Raw genomic sequence first — 10,000 nt, 5'->3', positions numbered from 1 at the left:
ATTGCTCTAAACCGAACGGCATCTCTGCGCGTTTACTTGACGCACCCCCAACTTGGTCAACTGTTGGACTTTTTCGTAATCACGGCGGGACACATTGAACGAGCTCTAACGGATCTCTGCACGCATGGAACATGGTGGCGGGAATCATTGCTAGAACCGAACGGCGCCTCTGCGCGATGTACAAAGCCCAACAGGAACCTCGTATCGGCTGCCGAGCCGGAGCTTGAACAACTTGGACTTTCACCTCTAATTTATATCAACTCACCACTCCCCCGAGGGATCCGCAGAATTGCTTCTGGGTCCCGTATCGTTATTTGCGATTCGTGTTTGCATTACACTACATTGAACTATTCCAACTTGTTTATCCGCATGGCGAACATTTGCTGCATAGAACATTTAAGTTCCACTTCGCTCTCCCCTACGTGGGTCTGAGCTTCGCTCTCAGGGAAAAAATATGCCACATTTGGTAGGGAGACCCGGTTTCATCACGCTTTGTGCCCTGCACCATATATACCCTCATAAATTTATTCATTGGATTAGATCCAAGGAACACCAGATCATGCACCACTACCCATAATAGCTCATCGAGCTTAGCGTGAATCCTTCGGGTTTCCCTAAGAAGTTCGATTGGTCTTGCAGAGTTTAAAGACAACGAAGCTTAGTTTCAAGCAATGGTTAATATACGCGTATTCAAAACCCTTAGCTGTTACAACTTTTTACTAGAAACCATCACGACGAAGTCTTTGGGTCCGTAGACCCGTGATGTACTGCTCCAGGAACGTTTTGATAGGGTGGAAGCTCAAAATCATAGGTTAAAATCATCGGCAGAGCCCACCAGACACCACTTTTGCTTCATTAGTTCGGACTATAGGCATACGACGATTTTTATCGCGGAGGGACGTATGACCCAAACGGGGGCTTAATGACCCACTGCCACTGCAAACCATGCTCCTACGACTAAATAGAGGTAAAAACTACGATTTGGTGCAATCTTCATGTTTGACCTCGTAGCAAGGTACCCTCCCTATAGTAAGCAATGAGCAAATGATCATAATCCCAGGAGGGCAAAAATGGGAACCCGAAAGGAAAGCGCTGTTGGCGCGCCTAAGCTACTGGCCCGTAGAGTAAAATGGTACCCCCAACAAAGTTGTCGATTGACATTCTGATTGCACTTTTTATCATCTAGGGTGCGTTCCTTACACGTTTTGAGGGGTTTTAGCGAAAAACATGTTTTGAGCCACACGAGCTCTCCGGCCCGCTCGGTGCACATTTTTGAAAAAAGCTAGGGAGCTGCCCCTAGGTTCGGGGTGTCACAAAATATTGAAAAGTGGTCAAAAAACCGCTATCCAGAATCGGATGTAGAATCATTAGACGAACTTAAAATTGTTCTACGACCAATGTCTGCGACGTTTAGTATTCAAGATATGGCCCGCCCTAGGTCTGACCTGGCATTTTCGTGAAAATTTAAAGCATGGCCATAGGGACGGGTAAAATAGCTATTTTGAAGCAAAAAACCACCTCACTTTAAATGGCCATAACTTTTGAAAAACAAGAGCTAGGGTGCGTTCTCGACACGTTTTGAGGTGTTTTAGCGAAAAACATGTTTTGAGCCACACGAGCTCTCCGGCCCGTTCGGTGCACATTTTTGAAAAAAGCTAGGGAGCTGCCCCTAGGTTCGGGGTGTCACAAAATATTGAAAAGTGGTCAAAAAACCGCTATCCAGAATCGGATGTAGAATCATTAGACGAACTTAAAATTGTTCTACGACCAATGTCTGCGACGTTTAGTATTCAAGATATGGCCCGCCCTAGGTCTGACCTGGCATTTTCGTGAAAATTTAAAGCATGGCCATAGGGACGGGTAAAATAGCTATTTTGAAGCAAAAACCACCTCACTTTAAATGGCCATAACTTTTGAAAAACAAGAGCTAGGGTGCGTTCTCGACACGTTTTGAGGTGTTTTAGCGAAAAACATGTTTTGAGCCACACGAGCTCTCCGGCCCGATCGCTGCACATTTTTGAAAAAAGCTAGGGAGCTGCCCCTAGGTTCGGGGTGTCACAAAATATTGAAAAGTGGTCAAAAAACCGCTATCCAGAATCGGATGTAGAATCATTAGACGAACTTAAAATTTTTCTACAACCCCCCAGTCCGACGCCTCGTATTCGAGATATAGCACTTTGTAGGTCTGACCGAGCAATTTTGTACTGAAATGTATGGCGGACATGTTATTCATTAAACAACATTAACTTGCATCGTGCCCTACTTCATCGGCACAGCTACTATCGACTATCTATTGTTGAAATGGATTGAGTTTGACCATTTTAGCTCTTTTCTTATGCCGTGCACCAACAGTGTGTACCGATCAGGGAAAGTACACTACGTACGCGTTCATGGATGTATATGTTGGTACAAGTTGCCGGTCGGAATAGCAGTGCACCAAAACTGTGTACCGATCAGGAAAGTACAAGACGGAGGGCGCAGCCCGAGCGTACGCGTTCATAGATGTCCATGTTGGTACAACCTACATGTACGTACCTTGTTTTTGTATCAAAAGTTCCAATAAAGTGTTTGTATGCTTAAAATGCTTATCTCAACCGGTCACCTTTTGGCCTGCCCTTTTATAGACAGAAACCTAGAACGATACTCGCGATGTTTGTGTTTTTCCATTCGCCCGGGACGACGAAATGAGCTCTGTGCACATCGTGCAGAAAACTGTCTCCTCCTCGTATGTTTTTGTCCCTCCACGCATATAATCACCCACATTTGTGTTCAACACGGACGGCGCAGCCCGAGCGAACGCGTTAATGTTTATGTTTGTGCACACTAAAGTTACAATCCTAGGATTTGGTTATTGCGTCGCAGTGCCCGACCGTCGCGGACACCATTCTTGGACAAAAGTCCAAGTACGTAGAGTACATTCCCTAGGTATGTGCCCGTTCGTGACTTTCGTTGCGTGCTTACAGACACGCTTGGGTATGTTTACCATACAAGGTTTACTAGGAAAACCTGGGAAGGACGCTTGCCCTCCCGTCGCGGACACCATTCTTGGAAAGAAGTCCTGGTACTTAGCGTTCTTTAATGTACTTGATCAGTTTGTATTGCAATTGCTTTGTGCCATTGACTTTTGCTAATGCTCACTAAGGGGTGTTCGTTTGCGATGTGTATGATAAGCAACTGTCTATTCTTACCAGCAGTTAATCAACACTTTTCACCCAAATCATAGGAACGTAGAGTACTTTCCCTGATCGGTACACAATTTTGGTGCACCTCTAACTTCGCCAGCACTTTATCGTTACGTTTTGTGCACAACCTTGGGACATGGTGTAAGTTTCATCATTGTTATGTTTGATTCGGTTTATTATGATTGAAAAATACGCTACGTCCAAGAAATCTGAACTCGAATACTTTTGCCACGTTGCGCAAAAAGCTACTGAGCAACTCCTAGCCGTTTACCGATTTATAATTTAATTTTCGTTATTAGTTTTAAAAAAATACGCTAAGTCCCAAAAATCTGAACTCGAATACTTTTTCTATGTGCCGCCAAAAGCTACTGAGCAACTCCTAGCCGTTTACCGATTTAAAATTTAATTTTCGTTATTAGTTTTAAAAAATACGCTAAGTCCCAAAAATCTGAACTCGAATACTTTTTCTATGTGCCGCTAAAAGCTACTGAGCAACGCCTAGGTTGGTACATTTCTGGTACATGGAGTGTATGCGTGCAGGCGTACTGCCGTGCTGGACTGGAAAATCGCACTTGCTACTAGAACGTAGAGTAATTCCCTAGATAGGTGCTTTTGCATGCCTCTGTTCGACGTCCATGCAACTTGGAACGTGCGACACACGTAGCTAGGCTTCCCCATACATATTCCATAGGGTAGCACCAAATTGCACACTTTCAGGGGTATATTTTGGTACGGTGTACTGTGCATGGTACAAGTATCATTAGCTCGTGCAATTTATTTTGCATCAAGTTGCGATTGCTGGTGCGTCGAGATAGGAGTGTTTCGCGACTTTTGCCAAGCTTTGGTGCCATTTGGTGAATAATTAATGTTCTAGCCACAATAAACGTGCCACATAATGCCAATAACGAAAACGCCATTTTCAAGGGACTTCCAGTCAAAATGTTTGCAATCAGCGCTTTCCTGTCGAGTTCAGGATTTGGGACTGAGCGATTTTTTCACGATCCAATCAAACGACCAGTTCGTGAATAAACAATTCATACAACAGTACATCCCTTCAAAGTAGAAAAAAGCCGAATGCTAGGGAGCTCCAGTCAAAAACGTTGTCATTGGCGCTTTCTTCTCGAGTTCAGGATTTGGGACTTAGCGTTTTTTTCACGATCCAGCCAAAAGACCAGATCGTGAAATAAACAATTAACACAACTGTACTAGTACATCCCTTCAACTGAAGCAAGCGCACCATACATGACCCGTACGCTAATCATCCAAGCACATGACACGTCAACTAAGTCAACACATGATACAACTTGGAAAACTGACGGGTAAGTAGGTCATCTCGTACACGACGACACACCGACCAAACCAGGTCAACACGTCACATGCACAAGACATCCTACTACCAAGGCCGACCACCTCGACACACGACCTGTTAACCGAACATGGTCAACACCATCATGTGCAAGGCAACCGGGCCAAACGGGTCAACTTATACAACTTGTAACGAGCATGTGTAAGCTTACTGGTGTGGTCCGCACGGTCCTCACATCAAGACAATCAAGTCGAGAACGAGGCACGCCGACAAGCTCATTAGTGTTAAGTGTCCTTCTCCATCCTATGTCAAGTCACTCGTCTGACACGGAAGTAGCCAACTCTTGTCCACTAGTATAAAGGAACGGTCTCCAGACCAGGTCAAGTCACTCGTCTGACAAGGAAGGAGCACGCACCAAGCTTCACCAGAGCACGGTACCACGGTCCCCAGACCAAGTTGGTTAGTTACGCCAACGAGGAAGGGGCACGCGTTCCCTTGCTACACTCAACTTAGTACACTCATGCTCTCACAAGAGTATCCCCTGTGTCGACGTGGTCCCCAGACCAAGACGAGCTTGCGCACATCGAGGAAGGGGCACACGGACAAACCACCAAGCATGGGTCGCCTGAGAGGATCGATGCGAACGCATCTCTACAACTCGCAGCTCCCAGCCTGAAGTCCCGTCGTTTGCGGGCGGTTGATAGGTGTCGAAACTAGGTATATCCACGTTGGGCAGAGCTCAAGCCAACGGCGTTCCCAGTTACGGTACTAACACGTGCAGCGAACTCCACTCATTGCGGCCTAGGTATAGCGGGATGAGACGCCGGGCTGCAGACGCAGACTCCAACGGATCTCAGAGGGTTGTTAGGCCCGCTAGCTTCCGAACACCTAATGGGTTTGAGAAGCGCTATCAGCTCGGATTGGCTACGACCTTAGAGGCGTTCAGGCATAATCCAGCGGACGTAGCGTCATACCAAAGTCCGGTCGGACTAGTATTGAGCCAGTGGTCCGTACCTGTGGTTCCTCTCGTACTGCACAGGAATTCCGTTAAGATAGCGACTATAAGCACACACCAGTAGGGTAAAACTAACCTGTCTCACGACGGTCTAAACCCAGCTCACGTTCCCTTGAAAGGGTGAACAATCCTACGCTTGGTGAATTTTGCTTCACAATGATAGGAAGAGCCGACATCGAAGGATCAAAAAGCCACGTCGCTATGAACGCTTGGCGGCCACAAGCCAGTTATCCCTGTGTGGTGTTCATCGAGTAGCCGTCGGGTACAGACGTATGTAAACACGCTCCAACAAAGTGTGCAAAAAAGTGTGTAAAACGGCCACGGATTGGTCGGAAAGGGTCAAAAACGGATTCAGAGCACCCGTTTTACCCGTAGATGGTGTTATCGAGTCGAAAATCGATAATTTTTTGGCATTTCGAAAAATCGTGTTGTTATGTGTACGTGCCCCCTTCCACCGGTAGCGCTAGAATTCCGGGTGTGGAAATTTGGGGGAAAAATTCACGTTTTCGGTGCCGGAAACACTCAATCTTAGTTAAATTGGTGGTGCTGAATTGAATAAATGTGCTTTCGAGACAATTTGAGTAGTGAAAAGTGTCAAAAAATTGAATGTTATTTTTTCCCATACATTTTGTATGGGAAAATTTGTATGCAAATATCTAAGTGAAAACTGCACGGATTTTGTCCGGATGTGTTTTGAATGGCGCGCGTAGTGATTTTCTAAGTGTTGTGCGAAAAAACGGACGCGAAATCGGTGAAAAAACGCGGAAAAAAAAAGTGTCGGTGTGCTACCGCAGGAGCACGTGTTTTTCGGAATACGGAAATAAATAGAAAATCGTGAATAACTCCGTGAGTTTTGCTCCGATTTGAGTGCGGTTTTCACCGTTGTGCTAGTTTTGATGCATATAATAAGATCCAACCAAAAAAATAGTGAAAATCGCGAAAAAAAAATTTTGACATTTCTCGGTGACAGTTGAGTGCTACCCAAGCGACAAATTTGGTCCGGCGAGCAGTGCCCAAGCAACAAAAATTCAAATTGACCGTTTGTGCTCGAAAACTGCTCGAATCTGTGTAAGAGTGCGTAAAATTCTGTGAAGTGGTGTAGCGACAGCGGGAGCTCGAATCTGCTCGATTTGAGGCGTTCGAGCAGCTCGAAAACTGCTCGAATTTTTCGAATCTGCTCGAAAAAATCGGAAAAGCTGTTGGGTGCGGAGTTGAAGCGGAAACCGACATCATCGTGCAGCAGATCACCAGCTAGGCGGCGCAGAATCCCAGGGGTCATTCCGACCCCTGGGTCATTCGACCCCGGGGTCATTTCGACCCCCAGGGTTATTTACCCCACCCATCGCGAACGTCGGTTATCGCGATGGAAGCACCTGGGAGATCGACCCGCTCGGGTGCTAGGGCGATGTCGGTGGACTGCCGCACCAGCTTGGCTCCCAGTTCCAAGCTGTTTGCGACCGAGCCTCGTGTTGCGCTGCCTCGGGTAAGCGCCACAGGCATCAACAAGCCCACTGCACAGCCAAAGCTGCATCCGCGACACCGGCTCCGGAGCTCGAGTTGCTCAGAGCAACCATCCAACGCCTCGAGGAGCAGAATATCGCTATGAAGGAGCAAACGCAAAACTCCTGGAGCAGATAACCGGCATGTGCCAACTGCTGCAGGAGGAAAAGGAGGAGGCAAAGCGCCGTGAGGAGAAGCTCGAGGCGCAGATGGAGAAAGTTAGCCGCCGCACATCAACGCGACCGAGATGTGCTCAACTCTCTGTTGGCGGCAAAGGTTGGCGGCGGACAACCGTCATCTAGTCCGCGTCAACCACCAACTCCGTTGCCGCGCCGATCCTCTGCGCAACAGCAGCAGCAGCAACAACAACAGCAGCGGAATCAGCACGAGCAGGAGCAGCCCCGCGCGTCGACGTCGCGCGTAGTCATGCCGCCGCACAGCGAGGCATCGACAGCCGTCCGCGAAGACGCTGTGCCGGAACTGACCTACAGCGAGGTCGTACGGCGCAGATACCGCGGCAAGCCACGTACCCAGCAGCAACAACATCAGCAGCAGCAGCAGCAACAGCAGCGCCAGCCACAGCGACAGGCGGCCGCTGGCTCGCAGCAGCAGCAGCAGCAGCGTCAGCCACAGCGACAGGCGGTCGCCGGCTCGCAGCAGCAGCAGCAGGAGCGTATGCAGCAGCAACATCAGCAACATCGTAAGCGAAAGCCGAGGCCCGACATCATCGAGGTGTCTCCCAGTGAAGGCGAAACCTGGGATGGCATCTACGAGAAGGTGCGCATAGCCATTCGTCTGGACGCGGCTCACAGCGAAATGAAAGGGCATATTAAGCAGGGCCGCCGAACTCATGCTAGGCTGCTACGTATGGAGCTGAGCAAGACGGCAAACGCTCCGCTTATGCTGGAAGGCGTCCGCAAAATCATCGGCGACGCAGGCGTCAGTCGGCTTGTCACAGAAATGGGTGAGCTGCTGGTAGTCGATATCGATCCCCTTGCTACGGAGGAAGATATCATTGCTGCCCTCGATGCTAAGATTGGCGCAAGTGCTGGAGTTGTTTCTGCCAGCATTTGGGAACTACCGGATGGTTCGAAGCGAGCACGCATCCGGCTACCTGTGAAGTCGGCTCGGCAGTTGGAAGGACTTAAACTGTTCCTGTGCGACTGTGTGAGCAAGGTTCGAGCAGCCCCACCAACGCCTCCAGAGCGACAGCGCTGTTTCCGCTGTCTGGAGATGGGCCACATCGCCTCGAACTGCCGTTCCACCGCAGATCGGCAGAATCTGTGCATCCGCTGTGGGCTTACCGGACACAAAGCACGATCCTGCCAGAATGAGGCAAAGTGCGCACTGTGCGGTGGCGCTCACCACATAGGCCACAGCGAATGTGCTCGTTCGGCCCAACGATGTTCCCGGCCCTGAAAGTTCTGCAGGCGAACCTGGGCCATGGCCGTGATGCCCAGAACCTGGTGCTGCAAGCTGCCAGAGAGGAGAAAGCAGACGTGCTCATTCTCTCTGATGTTCTGCGCCCACCTGAAAACAACGGCCGGTGGGCATTCAGCAGCTGCAAGGCGGTAGCGGTGGTAGCTGTCGGTGAGCTACCAATACAGCGGGTGTGGTGCAGTGAAGCTCAGGGGTTGGTTGCAGCGCAGATCGGCGGAGTGGTTTTCATCAGCTGCTATGCTCCACCAAGCCTTAACCTCGCAGAGTTCGAGCGCTTCTTGGAAGCAATAGAACTCGAAGGCTTCTCCCACCCTCAAGTCGTCGTCGCCGGCGATTTTAACGCCAGACATGAGGAGTGGGGCAGCCCGAGGACTTGCGACCGCGGGGAAGAGCTGCACGGAATGGTGGAGCAGCTTGGCCTAATCGTGATTAATCAAGGTCGGGAATACACGTTTGATGGCAACGGGGTGGCTCTCCCGAGTATAGTGGATGTGGCATTCGCGAGCCCGTCGATCGCTCGCCCTGACACCTGGGTTGTTAGCACAAGCTACACCGCGTCAGACCACCGCTATGTTCTCTACACCGTGGGAGGAACACCACCATCCCCCGAACAACTGCAGAACCAACAGCAGACAGCGCAGCAGTCGTCTCAGCAGCAACAACAGCAGCAGCAACAGCAGTCCTTACAACAGCAGCAGTTATCACAACAGCAGCAGCAGCAACGACAGTGGCAACCATCGTCGCAGCAGGGTGATTCCTCAAGCCAGAGGCGTGCGCGTCACGCTGGCCGCCGATGGAAAGCCTCGCAGTTTTCTCCTTCCTCATTCCTCGAGGCGCTGTTCGCTGCGGACTTTGTCCAACGCGCAACGAGCCAGGAGGGTATGATCGCAGCCATGCTCAAGGCTTGCGACGAGACGATGCAACGGGTTACCCGAGTGCACCAAGACCCGCATCGGAACATCTTTTGGTGGTCTCCCTCCTGGCTCGACTGAGGAACAATTGCGAGGTTGCCCGTGACCGGTTGCTGCAGACGGCTGACTTGGAGGAGCGCAGCATAGCAGCAGCAGAGCACAGGACAGCAAGGGCGGAGCTCAGTAGAGCAATTCGAGCTAGCAAGCGGAACTTGTTCCAGGAGCTGATCGAAATTGCAGAAGAGAATGCGTTCGGGGCAGGATACCGTGTCGTCATGTCCCGGCTCCGGGGCAGTCGGACGCCTTCAGAAGCGGACCGGGTCGTCCTCGAACGCATTGTGTCCGACCTCTTCCCTGAGCATCCGCCCTGTGACTGGTCGCGGCTGAGCAACGCGGGAAACGACGAGGGAGCAACAACTGCGGCGGGAATTCAGCACCTGTTACTGACGACGAGCTGCTGCTAATCGCGAGTCAGATGGCGAGCCGCAAAGCACCAGGGCTCGATGGCATCCCGAATGCGGCGGTGAAGACGGCAATCACCATGTTCCCGGAGGTCTTCCGGGTCCTGTACCAGGATTGCCTGAACCGCGCTTCGTTTCCGGCGCAGTGGAAGAGGCAACGACTGGTGTTGCTGCCGAAGCAGGGG

This window comes from Anopheles arabiensis, assembly GCF_016920715.1.
Source record: "Anopheles arabiensis isolate DONGOLA chromosome X unlocalized genomic scaffold, AaraD3 X_pericentromeric_contig0021, whole genome shotgun sequence".
Lineage (NCBI taxonomy): Eukaryota > Metazoa > Arthropoda > Insecta > Diptera > Culicidae > Anopheles > Anopheles arabiensis.
Note: the sequence above shows the minus strand (reverse complement) of the source record.